This window comes from Ornithodoros turicata, chromosome 1 (assembly GCF_037126465.1).
Source record: "Ornithodoros turicata isolate Travis chromosome 1, ASM3712646v1, whole genome shotgun sequence".
In the NCBI taxonomy this organism is placed as follows: domain Eukaryota; kingdom Metazoa; phylum Arthropoda; class Arachnida; order Ixodida; family Argasidae; genus Ornithodoros; species Ornithodoros turicata.
Genome location: NC_088201.1, coordinates 63593843 through 63620582, shown reverse-complemented (window position 1 = coordinate 63620582; position 26740 = coordinate 63593843). Strand labels below are relative to the sequence as shown.

The 26740-nt window shown below is 45.4% G+C and overlaps 1 protein-coding gene across 1 annotated transcript in view; it reads left to right on the top strand.

Moving 5' to 3' along the window:
• The first annotated feature begins 4886 nt into the window (after window positions 1-4886).
• LOC135399705 (uncharacterized) overlaps window positions 4887-26740 on the top strand; it is a 60847-nt gene continuing 38993 nt past the window's right edge. Inside the window, exons 1-4 of the mRNA XM_064631442.1 lie at window positions 4887-4915; window positions 5540-5627; window positions 6109-6276; window positions 6656-6754. The gene's annotated coding sequence lies outside the window, so the exon portion shown is untranslated. The remainder of the gene's footprint in view (window positions 4916-5539; window positions 5628-6108; window positions 6277-6655; window positions 6755-26740) is intronic.

The following is a 26740-nucleotide window of genomic DNA, read 5'->3' as shown; positions in this document are numbered from 1 at the left end:
ACGAGAGCAGTGTGACACCACAGGGACATCGATGCCCCAAAAGTGCGTCTTTCGCATTACTTTGAGTCTCTGATGCTTGTACCATTACGATAATTAAAAGTTAAACGTGATGAGCTGCAGAATAACTGTCGAAATGAGGGGAACTGCATGCGAGAACCACAGAACACAATAAAAAAAAACAGCAGACCGAGGGAATATTACCGAAGAGTCTCGTTAACCGTGAGGCATAGCGGCAAGCTCTATATGCTGTAAGAACACGAAAAACGTGCTCTCTGCCGACGTCCCTCGAACTCACCATTCGCCCCACGACTTGGCGTTGGGCGTCAACAAGTGTGAACTAGGTATTAGAAGGCTCCTACCCGACGCTGACCTGACTACCTTTCGCGCCTTCTCGCCGTGTCTACATCCACTACGCGCCGGCAAGGTTCGGCACTCGCAACGTGCCATATGTCTATCCGCCCATGCCGACCAATTTGTTGCAGCTCGATTTGGTGAATGAACGACTTATCTCTCCGCGAATGCCATTTATGCAGAATCCCATGCCGGCGCCTCGATCATGCCCTCATGCACTGTGGAGGTCAATACAACATTAAAGGATCAGCTTTAATAGCCTTGAAGGAGAGATGAGATTCAGGTTAGCTGGTTGCACATGAAGGAAAGGAACTCCGAGACAAGGAAAAGCCGTAGGGAGGGACGTTGTTTACCCGTGTACGTCTCCTTCCTGGTCTCGGAGTTCCCTTCCAGCAATTAATAACATTTCTGCAAACACATTTACAAACAAATTTGCAGACCACATGACAAGTGTTGCGACATTTAGCGCCAGTGCCAAACGTTTCGTCAGCGTCAGCAAAAGTCGTAACCATCTGCAGCTGGAAATCGCCACACCTTCCGTGATTGTCTGCAATTTTTTGATTCCATGTTAGTGCCGCAAAGCAACTGTGGCTATGAGCGGTATAGAGACGTGGACAGATGGAGAGAGGACAATAGAAAAGGGTGGGAGACAGGGAAGTTAGTATGCGTCATGGGCCGACTTCAAGGGGAACTGTGCCAACACTCGTTTGGAAAGTCTGCCGGAAAACCCAGGGAAAACCTCAGAGAGCGCAGCCGGTGGTAGGATTCGAACCCACCGCCTCCCAGTCTTCAGCACGACCTTGGCTACCATGAACGAGCGGGACGCCTTAACCTGCTCAGCCGTGCCGCTGGTGTGTTACTTGGCATTGGGCAGGGTTTCAGAAAAAAATAAAATGGAGATTTTGGCTTCACTAGTGCGAGGCCCACAACTCCACATCACTTGCACCAGTTACTTTAGTAGGAAACTCCTGTAATGATGATGCCAATGAAGAGGAGGAGGATGATGGTGATGGTGATGCTGATGATGATGATTAGTGGTGGTGGTGATTGCGACAGAAAACAATTGCACACACAGTGAGATGTCACAGAACGCGCAAACACGCAACACGCAAACAGTCGAACAGCAAAACCCACAAAACACACATAGGCTCAAAACTTGATGTCTGCATCAATGTCCCGGAAAAAATTTCACTATGGTGGAGAACGCCCAGTGTCTGACACTGTGATTCCAGGGCCCAAGTACTTTTGAAACGCTGAGCGGACGGCCGTCCACTGCTGCCAGCTCCGACTGTAGAAGGCGACGAGCTTCAGTGTATCGTACGCAGGACATCAAAATGTGCTCGACACCGCATCTTCCACAACACCGCACATGGAACAGTTTGGGGAGGCTGCTTGTCCGATCATGTGTAGAAAGCTACGGCTGTATTGGACCTTCAGACGAAACCGGTGGATTAGGATCTCCATGGACCGAGGAATCGAGGCTGGGACCACGAACGAAAGGACTGGGTCCATGCTGATCAGTGGCGACCTTCCAGAATCACTGCGCTACAGGTCTGCTTTCTCTTCGTTAAAGCTGACAACGCTAAGCAGGTGTCAAAGGAGGTAAAATACACCTTGCGAACCGTACCGGACTGATGTGCCCGGGAAGCCGCTGCATCCGCCGCGTCATTCCCAGGTATGCAGGAATGGTCAGGGATCCACTGAAGGATGATGTCGTGTAAGTCTTAATGGCGTCGTGTGCGATTGAAGCAAGATCTGCTGATCCGCCCGGCGCTTGTAATGCTCGCAATCCGGTCTGTGAATCACTGTAAACAACCCATGATTTGGGGTCTTCATGTGCTTGTACAAATTGTATCGCCATGATCATCCCATGGAGCTCTGCGGCCGTGGACGACGTGCGATGAGACAATCGTGCGCATCTCTCAATGCAGAGCTCAGGGACGACATATGCACACGTGGATCCTGACTCATTTGTAGACGCATCCGTGAAATGCACACTCTGTCCCTTTGACTGTGCATTACCTGAAGAGTATGCTGACGCACAACACTTGAGGGCACGAACTTTCTTCCCGCGAGACCCGGTACTTTCGCGAACACCCGAGGCTGTAGCAAAGTCCAAGGAGGGCTGGAGTGCACTGGCAAAGGCTTATGCCGGGGGACGTAAGTGCGGCACGGTGTAATAGCTTGATGGAACCATGAAAAACTTCGTGTAGAAATCAGGGTGTCGAACCGCAAAAAATACGGGTTCGGTTCGGGTTCGGGTTGTTTTGATTTTGTTCCGGTTCAGTCCCGGTTCGGCCACGCCAAAAATCGAACCGGTTCGCAAACCGGTTCAACGCTTCCGTTTTATATGTTCCATAAAACTGCTTTTATCAGGAAATGTGTGGCTAATGGCTTACTGCTGTTGTCTGCATTGACGTCTTTAGCGGTGAGGTAGCCCTTTAGCGAGAGAAATGAGAAATGGATGAACACTTATTGCAAATAGAGTCCACGCTTATGAAGCGGTGTAGTCCTGCTACTTTCTGTTCCCAAAATCTCTTTTTTCACACGCACAGTGCCAGCAAGGTACACTTAAAGCAAGCCTAATAAGATGGACAGCGTAACATAGACGACAGTACTTGCCGGCACACTGCCTTCTCAGCGTGAATCGATCTGAAACCGTACTGAAGCATGTCGAAAATAAGCCTGCCAGCCTTACTCTGTCCGAGCTCACAGCAGTGTACTAGTTAATCCACAACAGAAAGGCAATGTGTCACGACACAACTGCACTACCAATAAGCAGAACCACATTTACTTTTCAAACCACGACCAATCAAACAGGCACCGTTCTGCGTACGCTCCTTCTCCCCTTCTCATGTTTCTGACTTGTTTATTTTTTACTGCTCACGTGTAAAGGGAAATCTTGGGCTTTTATTTGATCACATATTCGTCCTGTAGAGCTACATAACAGGCCTACTCCGTTCCTGTTTCATTCGTCCGCGTGGCACCTCGTCTCCGAAGAGTAGACGCCGCACCGCGTGCGTGGGGCGCTAGCCGCGGCGCTCACAAGGACAACTGCGCTTTAACATGTTAAAAAGACGCTGAAAGTATACTTATTATACGTCGTCGTCTGACTGCTAGGTGAAAATTTCTGAAATCCATGATATAGGCGCGTGATGATGATACCAATGTGTCTACGTTCGGGGATAGAGAGGAGCTCTTATGCTGACTTCTTTTATGTCCGAACCGTTTTGTTGCGAACCGGTTACCGCTATTACTTTTTACGGTTCTGCTCCGGTTCGGGTTCAACAGTGTCATGAAAATTTCTGTTCGGGTTCGGTTCCGGCAAAAATAACGGTTCGGGTACGGTTTTCGGTTCGGGTTCGGTTCGACACCCTGGTCGAAATAGCTCTTGACAACGGGTGCTGACGAAATCTCATTGTTAGTCGAACGTAATGGCGAAGCGACTCTACCATCCGTAGCACAGGAAGTGGGGGCTGTCTCGCCTCGGCTACAACAACTGCATTGGACGCTGCTCTGGGAACACCAAGGCAGATCTTGATGCTCTTTGCCAACGCGCGTTCTAGAATAATTTCCGACGACGGCGCATGAGCATGAAGAACTAGGAGGTGGAACGTGAGGGGCGATCGTACCAATGCAGTATGTAGGGTAAGCATTGATGTACACGATGAGCCCCATCGACAAACTGCCAAAAATCGTAGGATATTGGTACGAGCATACAACTTGGTCTTGAGACTTAGGACTTCGGGTCTCCATGAGAGCGAACAATCCCCGATGACTCCAAGGAACCAATGATGCGTAACTCGTGACATAGCATGTCCATTTACATCCAGCTGTAACCTCGGCAACCGTTTCCGCGTGAACGGGAGGAAAACTGTATTTAGCAGAGAGACGTTCATATCCCGCTCTGTGAGAAACCTCATCACCAGGTCAAGGGAGCCCTGCAGCCGGGACTACAGTGCGGGTGTGTTACTGAATAGAAGGAGCAGATTAGAAGTGTGCAAGCGAGCTGGTGGGCATTCGATGAAGGCAACATTCCCTTGAGTTTGAGGAACGAAGAAAAATACAGAAAGATAGGTACTATACACAACCGAGACTCAAACCAGCAATGGGCTAAGTTTTTTTTCCCGCGAAACGTCGAGGGCAAGGTTGAACATTTAGGTGGGAGATAGGAGGTCTACCAAGCAAGGGTGAATTACAATGGTTGGAATTACAACTACTTGTGAAACCATCACTGCTAGTTTGAGTCTCGGATGTACAGTGTCTGCCTTTCTGTATTTTTCTTCGTTCCTCAAACTCAAGGAAATGTTACCTTCACCTTTACTGAATAGCTTTCACGATTGTGCTGTTGACTGTTATTGATAGTTTCTTTTTAAATAGGTATATCGATACTATCAATTGATTGAATTGAGTAGCAAACCAATGGGCCATTTAGCTGACAAACTTCTCCAACTTCATAAAAAACAAAACAGCTTGTCACCGTCGCCACGACTGGGCGTCTCAATACTTAAAAAGAAGAAGACTGGGCGTCCAAGGAAGAAGAAAAACAGGACAACATTAACAGGTGGGTTTCTTACTCCGTGTGGAGCTTGTATAGTGACGAATACAATCAATACTATCCATTTGTACTCGACGTTTCTTCGGGTTTCTTCTCATCATTAACCAGAATCCGACAGGAACAGCCAATTTTCGTGCACGTCACAGAATTCGCGCTAGAACCCAAGATCGCAGTGTGACACCATGCCTCATGCAGGCCAGCCTTGTTGCTCTAGGAAAATCGTGAACTCTAGATGGAAAGATAGATCGTAGAGGAACCGCTTTTCAGTACCTTTAAATAAGGTGCTTTTGACATCAGCGAATCGTCACTATTACATCCGCGCATGGAGAGCATGAAGACCGTGAGCAGGTGGTGTGTCGTGTACGCAGAACCTGGTCGAATTGGCTGTGACCACCGAATGATCATTTTACTTGATTTATTCTCTCGATCCATTTTTGATTATTTTACCAGAAGAAAACAACTCGACATACACACACACCCATCGATCTCCTGGCCAATGGAAGTGCACTCCAGTTCAACTCGTCCTTTGAGGAACTACACGCGAAATTTAAATGAACAAAAGTGAACAAAAACGATTTTTATCACTTCCAGAAAGGCGTTACACTAAGTAGCACCCTTCTGTTTCCGTAGTTGAAGTATGGACTTCGACGTAGCTTACCAGCAAGCAACCACAAGATATATCGGCAGCGCTCATGGATTGTTCACGTTCTTGGAAGGGGTAAGAACATCATCAATGCGAAGAATCGTCAAAGCTTCATCGTGATATTTGACATCATAAAAAAAAAAAAAAAAACGACCTCGAGGTAATATTTTCGGGTTGTGCCCAGATGAGTGAGGACGAATTTTTGCTTCGGCAAACTAAACTAGGTTGATCTCTGTGAAGAGATGTCGCACGCAGAGGTGAGGCAGGCGTTGAAACCGCGTTTATAAGCTGGCCCAGGAAACAATTTCCCAACGATATGTTGTAACAGTCTTACAGTCTGTAGGGCAAAGTGTGACCACTCGGGCGAAGAATCACGTTCTTGTATCATGTGTCATTGGAATCAGTAACATATTTAAGCAGTAAGTAATTATGGGCACTAAATTTTTGCGCATCAGCAAATTGTGTCAGAGGTACGGTGGTGTAACGCAGCTTTAGTTTTTCTCGTTGTACCTTACGAAGTTGGTCTGCAGCAAACTGGATCTAATTGCATTCGCAGTTCATTGGTGCCACCATAGCCAGCTTGTACTTTCTGTTCGGTGTTGAGTCCCGAAGTCAACAGTTCCTCTACCTCTCCGCTATGACTTACGGCATCAATGACATTCACTTGATATTTGCCGGAATACTTTCGGAAGCAGATGCTGTCTTCCTTCCCATTTCGGTATATGTAAGTTTCTTTTTTTGCTTTTGTAGTAGGTCGGACTTGGCCTCTTGGTGTCAGTGTATTCTGTCGTTTAATGAAGGTGCTAATCAAAGACGCAAAGGAAATAGACCCGTGATGCAATGTGATATCGGAGAACTAACAACAGCTTTACGATGAAGTTCTCGCATCAGATGATTATTTTTTTCTTTTTTATAGCACTTCACATAGAGAAATTGATATCGAAATGACAAGGTGATTGTTACTCGTCGCGTTATGTGGCTATTGTGTTCATGCCCAGTGCGTCTAAGAGTCGGGAAATATTCAGGCACGGCGATTGGGAAATTGTCAGTCTTATTGTTTCCGTTACAAGCATGAACAGAATATTTTTTTCTCCTCTCTGTAGTTCCCATTTTACCAGTTTGGAGCGGCGGTCTGCTATGGTATCACAGGTGTTCTCATCCTACAGACGTACAACAGTCCTGGCGACTGCATCTTTGGCGGGGTAAGCCCATTCATTTTCTACATCGCACAAAAAAAGATAAAAGCCTAAACTATAGAACCCCCGTCAATCTTTTAGTCGAAAATAGCGTTGCGGACTCCATCCCAAACCTTAGCAAACGTCTTTCAATCGACCACCCTGGGAACAATTGGCGAATTCAACTGGTCTATCCGGGTAGGATTCACGGTCGTTGAACTCGCTCCGCCACGAATCGCTCTTCCTTCCTCCTCCGAGAAACCTCGGATTGAGCCGGTACTCCAACGAATCCCGGTTGTCACTTCCAGTCCAAACCTTGCGAAACCAAGCGACAGCGAACGTTGGGTTGGCTCGCGCTGTTTGCCGGATGTGGGCAACGACTTCCACCATGCTCTCTGGCCGGAGCGCGATCGCTTTTCGCTGAAGAACTCGAATTCTGTCCCTCGGTACCGAGGGACTTGACTTTCATGCTCAGGAGCCGATTCAGGTGTTCGCACCAGTTCGACCAGTAGAGTTCCCAAAACGACTATGGACAATAAGAATATGCACGTTCCCTTCCCTGCTTATTTTCTTGCCATCTTCATTTCACAACACCATCTGTAAGGTAAATGACATGTGTCTTTCGTGGCACACCGCCGGTCGAGAAACACGCTTTACAGAGCATATCTTCTACGGGCGATGCACAAACATAAATTATCGCTAAATTTTCCACTAAATCTGTGAGAGTGCAAGGGAATAAACCTGGAACGCAAACGCTGCATCAGAGCTCCGAGCTGATATTCGTTTTCTATACCCCCATATCTGTATCACATTACCATACTCGGTGAGTTAGACGACACTGTGAGAAAGCATGCTAGATCATATTGTTTAAAGAAATACTGCAAATAATACACGGAATACCCATATAAACATACATACCGTGAGCTGGGAAACAAAAGTCTCGAGTCATTGTCACTGCAATATAGCGGAGGGAGGGCGCTCTGTTTGAGCGTTATTTTGTATCTGATTAGAAATATCAGCCAGGAGTAGAAAGTGGCCTCTGCATTTTTTATACACCTGAAGCTCTAAATTTTGAGTGCACGTTCACTGTGAAGAGCGCATTTGAGCCTCTAATTTCGAGGATCCCACACCGTATATTCAACATTCCTACTGAAAAATCCTATATGTATAGGTTCCGTACATATGATGTTATGGAATACAGGACCCATAACTGATATAGGCATTACAGGAGTTATGGGTCTTATATGGGTTATAAAAATATAGGTATTATAGGAGATATAGGACCTATTACCCATAGTGTGTGTATGGGGAACAGCATGCACTTTGCCTGTGGTGATACATGCATGCACATGCAATGTACAAAAAAATGTGTTCTACTTCCCTGCTGATTATGTATTAAAATCATTCAGCATTTTTTACATGCAAGGGCACGGCTGTAAAAGCTTGCACTGCCATGGATCAGATGATGGAGTTGCATGGATGAAGTGTATGCCCTGGCACAGTAAACACAAGTTAGTAAAGACCTCTGCAACGCACTCTAGCTTAAATTACTTGATGTCTTTCAACATCTGCGCATCTGTTCATTTTCCCACGTCGTGTGTGTGCTGGCTCCCTGTATTGTTCACCGAAATGAATCCGTCAAAAGCATCTGAAATTCACAGATTCCGCATTAGGAACAGGGTCACTGGAGCTGACAGATAGAGGATAAGGTAATAGGAATGAACAGGGTAATAATCGCACTGAGCGGATAAATAGGAACCCACATGCTAGAAAGGATATCAAACAAAACGGGCACGAAACACCGCTATTAAAAATACCGTATGAAACTCATATGGGTCCTATATCACTTTGTATGGGTCGCATACAGATTTGTATGGATCTTATTTAATATATATGGGTCCCGTATGAAGTCATATGAGGGCACTATGGCATTTGTATGGGTACCATACGAAGTCATAAACGGGGTCAATATAATATTTATATGGGCTTCGTATGAAGTGATATGGTAACAATATGGATGTCGTGCGACTTCGTATCGGGCAGCAATAGTACACATATGGGGCTGTATGATGCCCATATAGGGTTGTATGGGCGACATAGGAATCACATATGACACATAGTTCAGAATATTGATGCTGCTATATAGTTATGATTACAATTATGCCAAACTCATTTTTGAAGTGGGCCACTTAACTGCATCTCCTCAGCCCTCTTACCTTATGAAAATGGATTGTGCTCTGCGAACCAGACTTGTGTCACCGCTCGAGGAATTAAATAAACAAGATAATTAAACTCACTGCTACGATCCTAGGGACAGAATAGTAACGGATGTACGAAAACGATACAGAAATGAGATACACGTTCGGAACGATACCTGACGCACATGACTAAGGGTAGGTCAGGTTGGATCATGTCGCAAAATGCTCTAACGTGCATTTATCCAGCTCTTTATCGTGTTCCCGTACTCAGAGCATCGATTCTTAAGGTATTTACCTGGAGTACACGGGTAGTCCACTCTGGGCTTACTGGGTATTGTGTTCATGGAGTAGTGAGTCTCTTTCTACTGACAGCGATCTCGCTCGATGGGATTTCGGGCGTAATATATCGGCCTAAAACGGTCCTATCGGGACGCGGTTTGTTGTGACGTATTCCCAATTCCTTCCCCTTCACGTGCACGCCCACGGCTTGTGAGAAATACAAACGGTAATCGAGATATTTGGAAATTTTGGGTTTCCATCAGCACTTACAACACATTCGGAGCGCCGTAACTCCTGCCCCATTCGTTCGATTGACTCCAAAATTTGCGTCCGAGTAGGTCTCAAATCGCTCCACGATCGGTCAAATCACACATAGGCTGGCTTTCAGCGGTTCAGAAGTTGTGGGCAGAGATGTATTCGTAATGCTGTTTTTCCAAACTTTGGAGGCTTTTTCGGAAGGAACCCGCGTTTGATAGTGTTCTTTTTTTTTCTGGAGCCTGCTGTTTTCGACGTAGCAGACGTGGCCAAATTTACGGCAGATCTCTAACGTTAGCGGTTCTCGAGATACGAGTTTCCGTGTTTACACTCCTCCCAATACATGGGATGTACGGCTGTCTTTCCTAACACCGCTACTTGAAGCTACATAGTCGTGTGTGAAATCACTTTGAAGGTCTCGACGTGCTCTTTCCAACCGCTTTTGTCCCGTAGGCGCGCGATGTCCCTTTCTCCCATGCCCAGCAATTCGGGACAAAACGTAAAGCAGGCTTCACCTGATACTGCTCCCATAGAAGCCATGTATTAGGAATAGAAAAGTGCGTGTAGCACGTTCCTTTGTTACCGCTTTGCATTCGTTCTCTAGTGAGACGTTCTCTGTGTCATAGCGAAACATATGGTGCAAGTTTCGTTAACGAATATTGGGGTCTTCGAGGTTCCATTTTAGTTCCAAATTTCTGACCTGTAAAGTAGGCTTCACCAGATGCACTGAAGCGCTGGTTGAAGCCCTCTACCTGGTGAGTTAGCGCAAATACTCCATGTACTTTGCAAGAAACGCGTGAGCAATTGAATGCTCTGTACGGCATCTCAAACACTCTGCAAGACAGATAAGTTCGCATAATTTGTTGCGCATGCAAACAAGAAAAAAAAATCTCTTGCTCTCACGAGGCTCTTGCTTCGATGCACGGAGCTTGTGAGGAGGTCTTAGGCCAGTGGCGCGCGCAGCCAAAGAATATCGTGGTATGAGCGGTGGTAAACAAGCACAGAGGCTGATATTAGAGCAACTTTTGCGGTGCGCTCGCACCTTCTGTGGTGCGATCGTACCGTTTCTTTTGTTGTGGGGTAGCAGAATTCGCTTGCGCGAATTCAACCTACCCTTGTTATTTAACCAACCAACAACAAGTTGATTCCTTTCGCATGGTAATAAGCAGGCATCATCTACCTACCGCCGCGGGATGCGCGTATTGAAAATCAAAGAGCGCGTGTAGTGTTGTTTTTGTTATGGTGATGCTTGTAAATGCATATTTGTGGGTGAATATGGTCAGGTTTTTTTGGGGTCTCTCCTGCGTCGACTCCTTCTCAATGTGGCTTTCACCCCACAATTCAAGTGCATGATCAAGTGCTGGCACACAAGCCTCTGCTTAACGTGCGGTGTCGTCGTGAACTCTCAGCACATTCTTATGGAATGTCCACTCTACTGCCCGCAAAGAACATACTGTGTGATGAGGTAGCCCCTATCAAAAAGAGACCACTCAATTTAGCTGCATTCATTGTCCCCATGAAGATCCTGTGCTCCATCCATCTCGGGTTCTTCACCTGGTCATGGACTTCCCGTCTTCCATTGAATGGACGCTCTCATTCTTTCTCGTATTTTCATCCTTCCTTCATCAGCTTCATATAATGTTCCACGTGCAATGGGTTAGGGTACTAAACCACCGCGGTGAAACACCCCATCTCATCGTCATCATCTATTGTTGGTGTTGTCCTTTGAGGTTCCAAACTGTTCCGCTCGGTTTGTTGAGGGAGCTTCACTTGGGAGCCCCAATGTGTGTGTGTGTGTGGGGGGGGGGGGGGATTTTCTCTGCATACTTCCGCATATACTTCGCGTGCTCAACATTCCGCTTGCATGGATTCGAAATAAGGAACAGATCCAATGCTCCTACAACCCGAAGTCTTGAATAGGCTGTGAAAAGAACAATGAAAATCAGGTGAGAAGATGGTGATATTCAGAGGGCGATGGTAACATCCCCTTTCTTTTCCTTTTTTTTCTGCCAATAAATCCTCCCCCCCCCCCCCCCCCGCAATGAATATCTGTTTTCAAAGTCTCGAACGTACACACTCATCCTGGCCTCCTTTAATCTTCTCTATGATTAGTCCTTCAAGGAGCCAGATTTGCGTATGAATGTCTTTGTTTGCGCTACTTGGCTACGCGCGTTTCGGATCGTTTTTCCTCTGTTTGGTTGGTAACATGTGTCATGGTAACATCTATTTCTGTCATTTGTCATCCATTGTACATTCTCCCATCTAATTTTGTACAAGCCAGACATTCTGCTGCTGCACGAAAAAGAAAAGAAACGGAAGAAGCAAAGCTTTTCAGACATAGTATCCGGAAGCAGAATTGGCACAAGCGGAAGACCAGATGTCCAGCACCGGATCAGAATCCGTAAAAGTGAAGCACAATTCACTTTGTTGAGTATGAGGTCATCGTAGTGCAGCGCACAGTTCAAGCAATTCCAAACAGTTCTAGCAATTCGTCGAAACATTTATCTACATAGAGGTGACATCACGGGCTTTTACAGCACCCTGCTGTGTGTGATCAAGAAACTCCAAGAGCGTATACAACGTGTTGCGATAGAACCGTGTCACCTTTGGTTCACCAGTAAAATATCAATGAGAAAACATACAACGCCCTCGTACATTTATCGCTTATCGGTGCTTCAGATGTAAGAGGGAAGCAACGCTGCCTCTGAGACACCCAAAGCGCATAATATCTTCTCTTTTTATCTTCAGATTGATCGAACCACAGTTAAAGCACACGGGTATAAGCAATGGAAGCTATGTGAGCACCTGCTGTACAACGCCTGCGGTCTGTTTATCAGCATCGTGATCATACCATGTAAAGGTTTATTTTAAGCTCTGTACAAAGAGCGGCTGAAACTTCCGAGCATATTGCATGATAAGCCAATCGCCCTGTTTCTTTGAAGCGGGTGGCATCACACTGCTAAGCTTGGATATGAGAATTTATTTATCGTATCGTTTTCGTAGAGTTCTTCCGATGTACTAAAACTCGCTATTAGCGAGGTTTAGCGAGAATTCTTCCGGTGTACTAAAACACACGATAACACGCGATTTAGTGCATCGTACGCTATCGCCTTTGCATACGTAAGGGATAGTGTGGTGGTCCTGCGCAGCTCTCTAATGCGCGAAGCTCTGTTTTCCTCATGCGCAGAACCAACAACGCTATCCTTTACGTGCGCAAAGGAGATACCGTACGATGCACTAAAGCTCACTATCAGATAGTTTTAGTGCATCGTACGCTATCGCCTTTGCGTATGTAACTGATAGCGTTGTTGGTTCTGTGCACGCGTAAAACATAAAGCGATCTACAGAAGATACGCAGCCAGAGCCAAGGGACGACAAACCCGCAACAACTGCATGCTTACTAACAACTGACATAATTTCATGCAACAGAAAACAAGGAAAACACAAGCGGAAGTGATAGGAAAAACTGGCTTGTTAGTCACTATCTTCCTCTTCGGTGGTCTAACAGCGCCTGTCGTACAGGTAGCTAATCTCTTGTGGCGATAAGTCAATTGACCACCGAACAGGAAGGTAATGACTAAGAAGACAACTTTTCTTGTCACTTCTCTTTGGGTTTTACTCGTTTTCTGTTGCATTAAATTCGGTTATTAAGCAGTTCTTGCGTGAAGTCTGTCGTCCCTTGTCTCTAGCTGCGTATCTTCTACAGCGATATGTTCCAGCAAAAGAGAGCTTCGCGCAGTGCGCATAACCACCACGCTATCCCTTTGCACTAAAACTAGCTGTTGGGGATTCCGGTAAATAAGGTACTTTTTACATTGACGCTTGAATGAATGATAACGAAAAGTAAAGTCAGCAAAAGGAAAAAAGAGCATATAGTGCTGTTTTTGACACCCGGAGAAGTTGGCTAATTCGATTACAAACAGCTGAAGAAATATGTCTTCCACATAACACGAACAGCAATTTACCTGCCGAAGCGTGATGTAGGGTACGATCATGGCTTTTCGCTTTTATTTCTTTTTTTTACGTGCGAGTGATCTGAAGCAGTCAGCACCGCATTATTGAGACTCCTCAGTTTGCACTTTGGTTTGATTAGGTAGGAAAACACAGAAATTTCAGTATGCAGAAGGCCACTAAGACAGAAAAGTACAAAAAGTTTCAACAAGAAATGCAGTGGCGGCTCAAGGGCTGTTGCTCAACACACATCGTAATATTTGCCTGAGCTTCCGTATGTCCTTCGAGGTGTCACTATGACAACTCGCCTGATTTGCGTCGAGCTCCGCGCGCAGTTCAGCGTACGTCATTGAACCTACGGATATGTGGTTCCATCAACCTGAAGATAAGAAAAAAAAAACGAAATAAGAAAAACGATATTGTGCGATTTGGGGGCGTCAGAGGCAGCGTTGCTTCCCTCTTAGGTGTCTCTGAAGCACTGATCTCTATGTATAAAGGCTGGATCGCGTATGGGAGAGGGGCTCGTGGGAGAGAGGCACGCATTCGGGCCGCCATGTTGGTGGGCCCTAAAACGCTGCGTGTGCCCATTGGAAACAATGGGAGGCAACAGAGATTGTGAGTATTTATTGCGCTACAGGCGTTGATCATTGTTTGTCGTCACGCGATTTTGTAAGGTGCCAGTATACTGATGTATCCTAACAGTGTTTCGCAGGTGCCCTGCATTTCGATTCTTAATAACGTTATGTTTTGCATTCCGAAACTAGACCGTCACTGCAGTGCAGCGCTGGGAATTGTACTACAGCACGTTTCCCAGCCAATATTTCAATAAGAAATGATGTGAGGTTAACAACAACCATGTATATAATATCCCGTGCTGCGTTCTGGACAAAAATTGTTCCACAAAGAACGGTCCCAGAAGGGATACCCGCATGGTAGAAAGAAATCGCCCCGTAGAATCACAGCCGTTGTTTCAAACAGGCGTATGCGTTTAATTTGATTGATATCAAGCAAGAAAGGGTCTTTTAGTGAACGACAGTGGTGTCTTCGATGTAATGCCTCGCAAATATGAACACACCGAAGCATCCCAAACAATTACTGCTTAGGCCAGTTAATCTAGGTGTTGATGTAAACTTAATAAAGTTATTTAGAAAGTGGTAACACCTCCTTGAGACACAAAACTTATATCCTTTTGAAGTACAGCACTTCTTTTTTCTTCTTCCTTCATTTTTTCTGATTATTTGCAGGTGAAATTGAATGTCCTTCTCGCGTACTCACATGCTTTTGCTGAATAGCACTGCAGCGTGAACAAAGCTGCGTAAGGATGGGGGCCTGCCATCCACTGCTGACTTTGTCATGCTAGTTATGTGGAGCACGTTGCAAAAAATGCAGCTGCACATCTGAAACTCCAATCATTATCATCGTCATCTAAAAGGGAATGTGGTAGCACTGCTGTGAAACCAGGCACGATTTCTGAAAACCCTCTATGGCACTTTCCGCAGTTTGCACACTTTTCTTCAGCGTCAGTCTCTCTCATAGGAGTCACTTTGCATTAACAGTGACTCCCATCTTACATTTTCATATGCGAGGGCTCTCTTGCACTACACATGTACGGTTTCCCAACTGCAACATGACGATTTGGAGCTTGAAACTGGAGCCCTGGTGTTCCCTGTGTATGAAATGATACCAACTGAATCTTGTCAAACGTGATGTTTAGTGGTAGATGGCTTTCTTGGTTGTGCATTCTGAGTGACAAAGATTAACACGATATGCTTTTGTAAAGATAAGTGATGTTATGCTCTATGAATAAAGAAAATATACATTTTTCAAGTTCAGCATTTATTCTGGCATATACGCATTTCAAGATACAATGAATGCGCAGGGAAGTGACAAAACAATACATTTATTGTTTTGTGACCTCCCTGTAATGACAATATATATCACAGAAATGACAACGTACAGGTACACTATGTAAATTTGTTGCACCCAATTTTCATACATGCTGAATTTTAAATTTTTGTTTTGCTGCCTATGTGTTCAGTGTATTACAAATTGCATAATGCAAACAACACTTTGTTAATTTCAAGCTTTTTGCTCCCATCCAAGATATTCCTCTCCTGAAGGAACCGCCCCTTCGACACCATAAATATTCAGTAGGTTTCACTCTGGCAGGCCCTGCCACTGCAAATTTCCTGAATTGAAACCCTTCAATCTGTGTCATAACCTTAAATACGTCAATATTTTTGCAAGTAGTTTACATGCTGGAGGACACTCCTCCTGCAGCTAAGGCAACTACAGAGAGTTCCAAGAGGCCGAAGGTAAACCTACAGCTGCATGAGTTTGATCAACAGTAGTGCATTCTCAAGAAATAATTTTCTTCTTATAGCATATATGTGCATGCCCAGTAACTGAAACAATGACCACAGTTCCGCAACGAATTTTAATTCCTGAGGGTGTACACTGTAGAGGTGGGTTAGATCTACAACAGTTAATACAAGGTATTATATACTATGAATCAGTGATGGCCACTAAGTACTTCTACTATAACTACTAACTACTTTGCAATGGAGTAGTTTAACTAGTAGTTCAACTACTTTTCAGGCAGGGTAGTTAAAACTACTTCTTTAACTACTGCAGTGTAGTTTAACTACATCTATAACTACTTAATGTTGTCCATCAACACCAATCCCATTCTATAACGTTCTAAGACCCCTAAATATGAATCACAAGCAGTGATAAAAGTGAAAATTTAGTACACATGCACGGCACAATTGCTCTGCACCTCCGTTCTCATCAAACAAGTAGCTCAAGGTAAAAATCGGAAGCACAGCCATGCCGTAAAGCTTGCGGCAAAATCGGAAGTAGTTGGCGCCTGCAGTAACCTAACTACTGTAGCCAACTACTCGAAATAGTAGTTTAACTAGTAGTTGCACACTACATTTCTGCAAGTAGTTGATAACTACTTTTTAACTACATGTAGTTAACTACTGGCCATCACTGCTATGAATACCTTTAAAAATCTCATGTGACACATATGCTTTTACTTTTTGGAGGTGCTGCGGTGATCGAAGTTTGTGGGCACTGCTCAGGTTTTGCACTGCTCAGGTTTTGCACCCATTTCTTGCGTATGTCGAGGCAGCTGTGAAGGAGAGAACATTTGTTAGGTTGCAACTAGTTAAAAATAAATATGTTGTTTAGTAAAAGCATCGCATAAATGTTTAAAACATCAGTTTAAAACAGGGTTTACAATCTTGATATCTTTTAAAAATTTCAACGTTTAAACGCTGTTGTAAAAGAAATTATAGCTTCATCACTAAGACACAATGCTGGCTGAAGGGGTCTAAGGTGTATATAAAGCTCTTTGAAGTGATGTGTTCCATGATGTGAACATGTAAAGAGAATGTACAAAATTGAGAGAGGATCACCACAGTGCGTGCACTGGGGTGCTTCCTCCCCGTACAGTAGGAACCCGTGAATGAGGAACATGATACTTATCTGTAAGCTCGATCGCATCAGACGATGACACAGGTGATGCTCGATGACACAGACGATCCTCCGGGTAGCCCCCGTGAGGAAACCTGTATTGAGGGACCACACTGCTGCAAATAACACGACAAGATACAAATTATTATTATCGCAACAAGCTGACAACATAGCTCAGACACAAAGGCGGTATCCAAGTCACACCACACCACCGTTACGTAGGATTCTTTGTCACAAATCAAACCAAGGCACAAAATAATACCAATACAAGAAAAAGGGTGACTATCTTGGTCTTATTATGACGTAATACTGAACTTATACGCGAAGGTGGTTCAAAGAAATGACTGTGCACTTGCTTCCGTAGAGAACACTTGGTACCGTGCTAGCAATGCATGCAGAAAAGCGCTCGAGTGCTCGCACATATTGATGACACCACTATCAGTGTAGTGTAACATGTTATCTCCAGCATGTTATGCACTCAAACTGTATTTGCCGGCGGGTAAAATGCAAGTGGGTTCGATTGAACCTCGGAAGAGCGATCAAACAACTTGCACCCAGTGCTGGTTTTGGACAAAAAAACACTTCATAATTGTCAAATAAATGTACAGAATGGACGCCTATTTATACCTTGATAAAGAATGACTCACCTGTAGAAATTTCGGCCCGGTATCATTGCCGGTACGGTTGGTACGACCGTAATTGCAAGAAGTTGTCATGATCGCTGCGGCGACTGTTTTGGGTACAGTAAGATGGCGGCCGGTTGCCGCACGATCGCGCTCCCTATCCGCGATCCAGCCTTTTACAATCGAGATCAGTGCTCTGAAGTAGCGATAAGCGATAATTCTACCAGGGCGTTGTATGTTTTCTGATTGATATTTTACTGGTGAAGTAAAGATAACGTGGTTCGATCACAACACGTTGCATACACTCGTGGAGCTTCTTCATCGGATACAGCAGGATGCTGTAAAAGCGTCATGATGTTACCTTTATGTGCGTAAATGTTTAAACGAAAATTGCTGGAACTGTGCGCTGCAGTGCGATACTCAGCAAAGGGAATTGACGTTCATTTTTACGAATTATGCTCCGCTGCTGGACAGTTAGTTGGTTTTCCGCTTGATGTGCAGCTTAGGACACCAGTTCACGGCACACCGTGGTGTTGCATTTCTCCATTGGAGCGACAGCCCAGCAACAAACCAGAGCGGGCGCACACACACACTCAGAGAATAGCTGGTCACCCGTTTCTTATTCGATCTCCTCCTGATAGTTAGAAGAGCGCCGCTCCGATGAAGAAATACGTCAGCGCCGTGTTCCGTAAACGTTTATCCCAAGCTGTACCAATAGACCCCCGCAGCGGCACGTCATACCAAGATATCATGAAACTGGGAAAGAGTGGATCTTTGGCAAAGCAAGCACACGTGGTTGTCGCCGTCGTTTAACGTCGTGGTTTTCGCGTTTTGGTGAGGTGAGGTCAGGGTAGTTCTGCCTCGCACATGAAGTTTTCCTTGGTATCTCCTCCTTGCAATGGCATCCATTATCGGAAACAACTCATGTGGTCGGCAGCTGCCAACCCACGTCGCTTTATTTTGCCAACGACGGTCGCGACATTTGGCAGTGTGACGTAGACTGTTCGCAAACAGCGGGTAGTCTATTGCGCACATTCTATGTACGAAATGCTCTGCTTCTTTCTTTTCTTTTGCGGGTAGCAGGAGAATTCCCACCTTGTACAAAGAGAGACGCGATGATAAACACTGGACGACAAAGGACACAAACAATTGCTCTTTTTTAAGTTCAGTGTTAGCGCCGCGAAGCAAATGTAGCTATGAGCGGCGTACAGACGTGGACAGATGCAGAGAGGACAGCAGGAAGGATAGGGGGTTAGTATGCGTCTTCGGCAGATTTCAGCGAGAACTGTGCAGACATCGTCTGGAAAGTCTGCCCGAAAAGCCAGAGAGAACCTCAGACAACACAGCCGGTGCCAGGACTCGAACCCTCGTCACCTCCCAGTCTCTGCGTGGAAATGAGTAATTCTAACCACTATGCCACGGTAGCTAGCACAGAAATATATATTGGGTAATGGGGCAAAATGAGACAGAAATTTGCAATTTAACGTGAAATTTTTATTTTTCGTGTTTTTCAAGAAAACTAGCCATAGACACATTCTCCGGGTTCTACAACTTCTGACCTGTAAATGGAGAACGAATGTAGCCGGTCTAATATAATTACAGAACAAGAAATTTAAAAACGCAGATTGTCTCATTTTGCCCCAACCCTCTGGGCAAGACGAGGCATCGCGTGGGGCAAGATGAGACACGCCGTGGTAATGAACTACACAAATTAGTTTTTGCAATTCATGCAGACAAAGTGAAGCCCGTAGACCCCTACACAATCCCCTGAGCCCACCATAACCACATATAATGTCCAATAAAACCGCACCCAACCCGGTGCTATTTTGCTCCACCGTCCTTTACAAACAGGGCACGGCCCGTCTGACGTGTCGCTGGTGACTCGCTTTTGTGTGCGCTTCTGCTTTGCTGGAAATATCCTAGGAAACAGGAAAATTTGCTGGAAAATACTACACAATATCCACAAAAGAAATCCCTGAGGAACAGGCATAAAGCCACCTAATAGTTGACTTATCAGCTTTTAAATCACATGAAATTGAAATTGCATTCAATTAAAATTACATTAAATTGTCGCGTCTTGCCCCGTGCATGTCATCGGACGCATTATTTTTTCTGTTCAACAGTGAATAACCAAGAGTGCCCATATTTTGTATATACGTATCTAGAAGAATGAATAAAAAAAACGGGATGGTGAACTTCCATTGACAGAAAAGGCTGCGAAACGCTGCCGCACTGATTGCAACAAACGGACTACAGAAAATCGCGCCTTTTTGTCGGGTCTTTACATTCCAGTCAGAAGTAACCGATATTTTTCTCCTAAACGCATACACCAGTACGTACAATTCCCACGTGCAATAAACCGGACATGTAGAGCCGCACATAAGTAAAGTTTCAAGAGCATGCAGCAACGCGTCTCTGAGACAGGCGGCGTCGAGTAAAGAATGTCGCGTCTTTGCCCGTGTCTCATCTTGCCCCACCTTACCCTATATGTTACCAATCAAAGTGAGAAAAAACGATCCGCAACACGCGTAGTCAAGTAGCGCGAACAAAAAATCATCTATACGCAAATATCGCTGCATAAATCAGCTGTTTCAAGGACGAATCATAAAGAAGAAAGATGGCAGATTCTGTACTTTCGAGACTTTCGAATCCGATGTTCGTAACTGGGATGTTACCATTATCGTTTGAATGTATTGCATTATTTGCGCATTAAGATTATTAGCGGTATTTGGAGCACGCGAAGTTCATGCGGAATTGTGCAGAGGAACCATCCAGATTGGGGCTCCCAAGTGAAGCTCCCTCAACAAGCCGAACTGGAAAGTTTGGAACCTCAAGGGACAACAACAACAACAATAAATGATGACTATGAGATGGAGTGTTTCACCGCGGCGGTGCGGTACCCTACCACATTGCACGTGAAACATTATATGAGGAGGATGAATGAAAATACGAGAAAGAATTAGAGCGACTGGAGCAATCCAGTGGACGACAGGAAGTCCATGAACAGGTGAAGAACCCGACGATGGAGCACAGGATCTTCACGGGGACAATGAGTGCAGCTAAATTAAGTGGTGTCTTGCTGATAGGGGCAAGCTCATCACACAGAATCCGCCTTTGCGGGCAGTAGAGTGCACGTTCCATAAGAATGTGCTCAGAGTTCACAACGACACCGCAGGTTGAGCAGAGGCTTGTGTTCCAGCATCTGATCATGCACTGGAATTGTGGGGTGAAAGCCACATTGAGGAGGAGTCGACGCAGGAGAGACCCCAAAGGAACCTGACAATATTCACCCGCAAATATGCATTTAGAAGCATCACTATAAGAAAAACAACGCACTACACGCGCTCTTTGATTTTCAATACGCGCATCCCGTGGCGGTAGGTAGATGATGCATGCTTTACCAGGCGAAAGGAATCAACTTAGTGCTCTAATGTTGGCATCTGTTCTTGTTTACCACCGCTCATACCACGATATTCCTTGCCTGCGCGCCACTGGCCTCAGACCTCCTCACAAGCTCCGTGCATCGAAGCAAGAGTCTCGTGACAGCAAGAGATTTTTTTGCTTGTTTGCATGCGCAACAAATTATGCGAACTTATCTGTCTTGTAGCGTGTTTGAAATGCCGTACAGAACGTTCAATTGCTCACGCGTTTCTTGCAAAATACATGGAGTATTTGCGCTAACTCACCAGGTAGAGGGCTTCAACCAGCGCTTCAGTGCATCTGGTGAAGCCTACTTTACAGGTCAGAAATTTGGAACCAAAATGGAACCTCGAAGACCCCAATATTCGTTAACGAAACTTGCACTAAATGTTTCGCTATGACACAGGCAACGTCCCACTAGAGAACGAATGCAAAGCGGTAAGAACGGAACGTGCTGCACGCGCTTTTCTATTCCTAATACATGGCTTCTATGGGAGCAGTATCAGGTGAAGCCTGCTTTACGTTTTGTCCCGAATTGCTGGGCATGCTGATATCGGCTTCGGAATTTCGGCCCCGACGTGTCTGACTAAAGCAGCACCGAAACGCTTCCCGCTGTTGAGTACCGTAACCAGCTTACCCAACGTCCGACGTATTCTAAAATCTGAGTCCACGTGCTCCGTTCCTTGCGCTACAACTTTCCATTTGGGACAACCCGTCTATTTTCCCATTAATACGGGATTATTGGATATGGAGATTCCCGTATGGGTCGGACGGGTCATATGAGTGGCCATATGGTGCATATAACCTATCTACCCCATATGACCCATAAGCCCCATGTTCAATAATCCTGTATGTATGGGTCCCGGATAATTTCCATGCGTATTGTTTTTCAATAGGAATGGCGCTGCAGGCACACAACTAACCTTCAATTCACGGAATCCAACGGCTTCTGGACGTATCTTCCAAGGTACATACACAGAGACTCGTCCAGGCATCACTAAGGGGCATGTCACACTGGTGCGACACGAGAGGACATGACAGGATGCGACAGCCGGATTTTCAGTGTCCTGTCGTGTCGCATATCAAATCACACCGGCGAGACACGTCAGCTCTGAACACGACATCACTCTGCGACAAGTTGAGTCGCACGCAGTTTACAACACCTCTCGGCAGGTGTCCTGTCGTTTCGCGAGTCACACTGGCTGGGCCCGGGCACCCGAGAGACACCCGACACTGTATGGCGAATGCAAATGGTGGAGGCAGAGGCGTACGCTTCTTTTGCCACGCTTTCAATTCATCTTGCTGTTGACAGCAGTGTAGTGATGCAGAACTTTCGAAATTTTCGATATCGATAAATATCAACATCGTAAAACAATAAACGATAAAATCGACTAAAATAGCGATATTTATATCGATATATCAATAATTTTGAAAGAAATATCGATGTTTGAAAAGCTGTCACGCCAGTACTTGAACAATTTAAAAAAAATAGTACTTGTTTAGTTGTCTTTCATGCGTATTACCGCTGAGGCACGTGATGAAAATTGGGGGTGGCGGTAATGGCAGGATCGGCTCGCTGTTGGCGGTGGCGACGAACAACGTGCATTACGAGGCCCAATGAGGATACGCCCTCAATTATCGTCACAGAAATATTGACGAATAACTAGTGCAAGAATTTAGATGAGTGTAGAGGATATCGCCCTCTTCGGATCCGCACCAACTTGCCTGCCTCCTTCTTCTTTGTTCTTCGAGAAGTGGATATTTGCGCAGACGGAGTCACGGCAGCAACAGAATATCCTCTGTTTTGATTGCCGTGTACGTTGCACGCTCGGTGAACTCGTTCTGCACATTCCAATGCGTCGCTCGGCACGAAGTGAAGCCCTGGACGATCCACGGGCTTTTAGAAACTGACGAAGTTTTTCCCCTAACGTGCATCACATTTTTACAGGAAATGTCGCAAAACCAAATTAAGAGGGAGAGAGGGGCAAAGCCTTCAAGTTTAGTTAATAAACTCGTTGACCCTTTCCTTTTTTCATATCCTATTCCGGCGCAGAAGCCGACGAATTACAGCTATTTCTATCAGCATGCACATCGTTATCTGTATCGATGTAATATCGATATATGCAGGGTGTCCCAGAAAACGTGTCATTGAATTATAATAAAAAAACTACGCCACCTAGAATCATGCGGTCAACGGCATTTGTTCTTGTTAGGTTTTTGCCACCTTGTAAAGGTAATGTCATGTACCCCAAGTTTAATTATGCAAATATTTGCGAACTGAACTCGGAAATTTGCCAAGGGAAGGTCACTTTTTTACCCCACCAATATGAAGATCGTGCCCAATTCACTCAAATTCATGATAATTGGCAGTGATATTCACGAGCTATCCCATCGGAAAAAATAGCCGAATATCATGCTTTTCGGAGCACCGGACCATAACGCGCGATGTCTTTCTGAGCGCAATCGCTCGCAGTGCGACGAAAGGAGGTTCCGAAGCCAGCCCACAGAGGGTGCGTTCCAAAACAAACCCTCGAGTCGAGTAGGTCACATGACCGAGTTGTACCATGTGACCACAGAGTACGCGCCCGGTCGAGTAGCTTTGGGAACGCATGGGGGACACCGACCGAGTTAAGATGGAGGCCGGTGTCATCACCGCTCTCATCTCGCGCGCGTCAGATTTATTTTACAGAGACGACGATAACGACGACTGGGAATGTATTGTGAGCTGTTTACGGGAGTCACCATGCCCCATCAGACATAGTTGCACTCTGTCTTGTCGGCCCAGTGGGCATTTGGCTTTTTCAGCACTTCGTGTATGTATAGTTACTTGTTGCAGTTACATTCAGACATTCCTTGTCTGGTACTATTTCTTCCAAGACACTGCAGAATTATTCTTAAGCCACTCTATTGGAGAATGAAAGGGAAAAGCAACTGACATTGTCGTGATTTATTTGTTAATTTTTTGTGGGATGGGAGTTTTCACGTACCATTAGCTACCCCAAATGCATATAGTGGATACATCCCGTTGCATTTCGTAGTCAAAAGAAATAAAAAAATAAGAGAAATGGTAACACCATGACGACAGAAGATGAAAAATACAAAAGGTGGAAGCTGCTGGTTGGAATCCTGGAACTGAGGTAGTGGTGCGGACGTGGTTTGGGTCACGGAAATGTCCGTGGCGTCGGAGTCGAATGTGAGCTGAACGGCTGAAACAAAACATCCCAGGCAGCACAATGTACTGAAAGTCAAGTGCAATAGGGGTGGAGGGGTAGGTGGAAGGCCTTGAACAGACTCGTGAAACTAAATAAAGTTGATAAGACACGTACCGTCCACCCCCATTGCACTCGACTTTCAGTACATCGTGCTGCTTGGGATGTAATCAGAGCGCGATGAAGCGGTTCTGATAGCACACGTATCGCGGAGCGCGCAAACGCCTCATGCTTCATTTATCTTGAAAGAAGTCTGAGCTTGGGCGAAAAGACGGGAAATTCGTGACAGAGTTCTGTCGTGTTGTCCCTTCCTTCCACAGCTCAGAATTTAGCCAAGTTCCACCCAAGCATTTATCCACCAGCTAGCCTGCGCCTATGGTAGTACATATTTTATCTGAAACCTGTTCACACGAACGTACCGACAAACCATCTTACAACTGTGAAGGTAAAGGAAGAAAAGTAAAATTTCATTTAAAATCCCATTTCCAACACACGCACACAAAAGTAATAATAATAATAATGCTGGACAGTAATAGCCCTTGCTCCTAATATAGTTTTGAACGTTTCACATAGAGCTCCACCTTTACAAGGACCACGTGACTACAAGGCAGTGAAACATTGCAGGGCAGCTGTTAGTGAACACATGCTAAATAGATAATGGAAAAGCAACGTACATGGAGACAAAATAGAAAAGCGCACCAGCGAGACTCATTTTGTCCTAGAAAATGTATCCGGCTCATATGTGTTTGGGTGTTCGCCTGGTCCTCAAAAACCATGTCGCACAATCCGCATAGGAAGAGTGTTGCCATTTCGGTGTCCAGTTGTGTATTGATAACCCGTCGTGGAGGTCGAGGCTTTTTGACAACCACACGTTCAGCTGGTTTCGATGGCGCGCTTTCGCGGAAAACAGCAGACGACAAAAGCATGACGTCATTACTCGGGCGAACCTTCACTGACCGGCCTTCGGAGGAGAGTTGAATCGAGTTAACTCTCTCCTTACTCTACCTTGTTTTGGAACGCGGGTAGTGACGTCATCGAGTTACTCGACCCGGTTTTGGAACGGCGCTTCGGGTAGAGCGCTACTCCCGAGTTGACTCGAGTAGGTTTTGGAACGCACCCAGAGTGATAGTAGAAAAAGTAACTGTTCCTAAAATTGCGAGAGGGAAAGCATTATCCTAGCGAAAGTCGAACGTGATAAGCCATGCCTGTTTTATCTCTTTCTGCGATGTCGGGGTGGGCTGGGTTTCCAACCTCCTTTCGTCGGACTGACACAGATTGCGCTGAAAAATTCATCGTGCGCTATTCTGTGCGACCTCCGTAGAGCATGATGTTCGGCTATTTTTTCCGATGGGAGAGCTCCTGAACATCCCTGTCAATTATTATTAATTTGAGTAAACTAGACACGCTCTTCACATTGGTGGAGTAAAAAAGTGACCTTTACTAGGCAAATTTCCGACTTAAGCTCGCAAAAATTTACATAATTAAACTTACGTCACACGACATTCACATGAGGAGGTGGCAAAAACCCAGTAAGAAAAAATAGCGTTGACCTAATGACTCCAGGTGGTGTAGTTTTTTTATTATAATTCAGTGACACGTTTTCTGGGACACCCGGTATATCTATATCGATGCAATACCCCTGTCACACGGCAAATTGAATGTCATTCCCAGTGAATGATATTCGCACTGAATGACATTCGTTTCGTGTCACACGGTGAAATCAAATGGCAATACATGCGAATGATATTCGCCCAGCGAATGAGTTTGGGGAACTCATTCGCTTTCACTCGCACCGATAGCGTACCCTTATAGTAGGGAGGTATCAAACACACTAGCATATCAACGACACTGACATCATTTTCGAATGACATTCTGTTTTTCGTGTAGCTCGATGTAAGACAAACGAATGACATTCGGTGCGATTGTCATTAGCTGGGAATGACATTCGGTTTGCCGTGTGACAGGGGGACAGGGGTATAAGATTGATATCCATATCGATGTGAATATTGATATTTTTACCGATACATATTGATATTTTGAAAATATCGTTTGATCCCTACAGCCGTGACGACGAGCCTGAGGGGAAGCGAATTTGGTCGCGACCATGGCTACCGCACCGCAAGCGTCTCGGCTGTTATGAGAATTTGATGCGCAAGCTTGCATTGGAGGATCGCAACGGATATCGAAGACAGCGAAGAAAAACGTAAATTGACGTGTTTCTCCCCCAAAATGAAACACAATGGCGGAGAATGTGCCTTAGCGAGCTTAGCTTTAGCGAGCGGTGATCATAGATGTTTGAACAGTTTGAACATCATACGACATGGTCGTACGGCACGTGTCATCCGACTGTTGAATAGGTTCTTCAGTCACACTGACGAAGCAAGTTTTACGACACTGATTTTGTTGTCGTGTTGCGGCAGTGTGACCGTATGTCGGCGACATCCGGAGACGGACCGTATGTCGGCGACATCCGGAAACGACGACTCGACACGACACGACTGCTTTCGACTTCTTATGTCGTGTCGCGGACTGTTGAATGTCATATTCAACATATTATCATGTTTTTGTGCCCTATTAGGGCACAAAAACACAGCCACA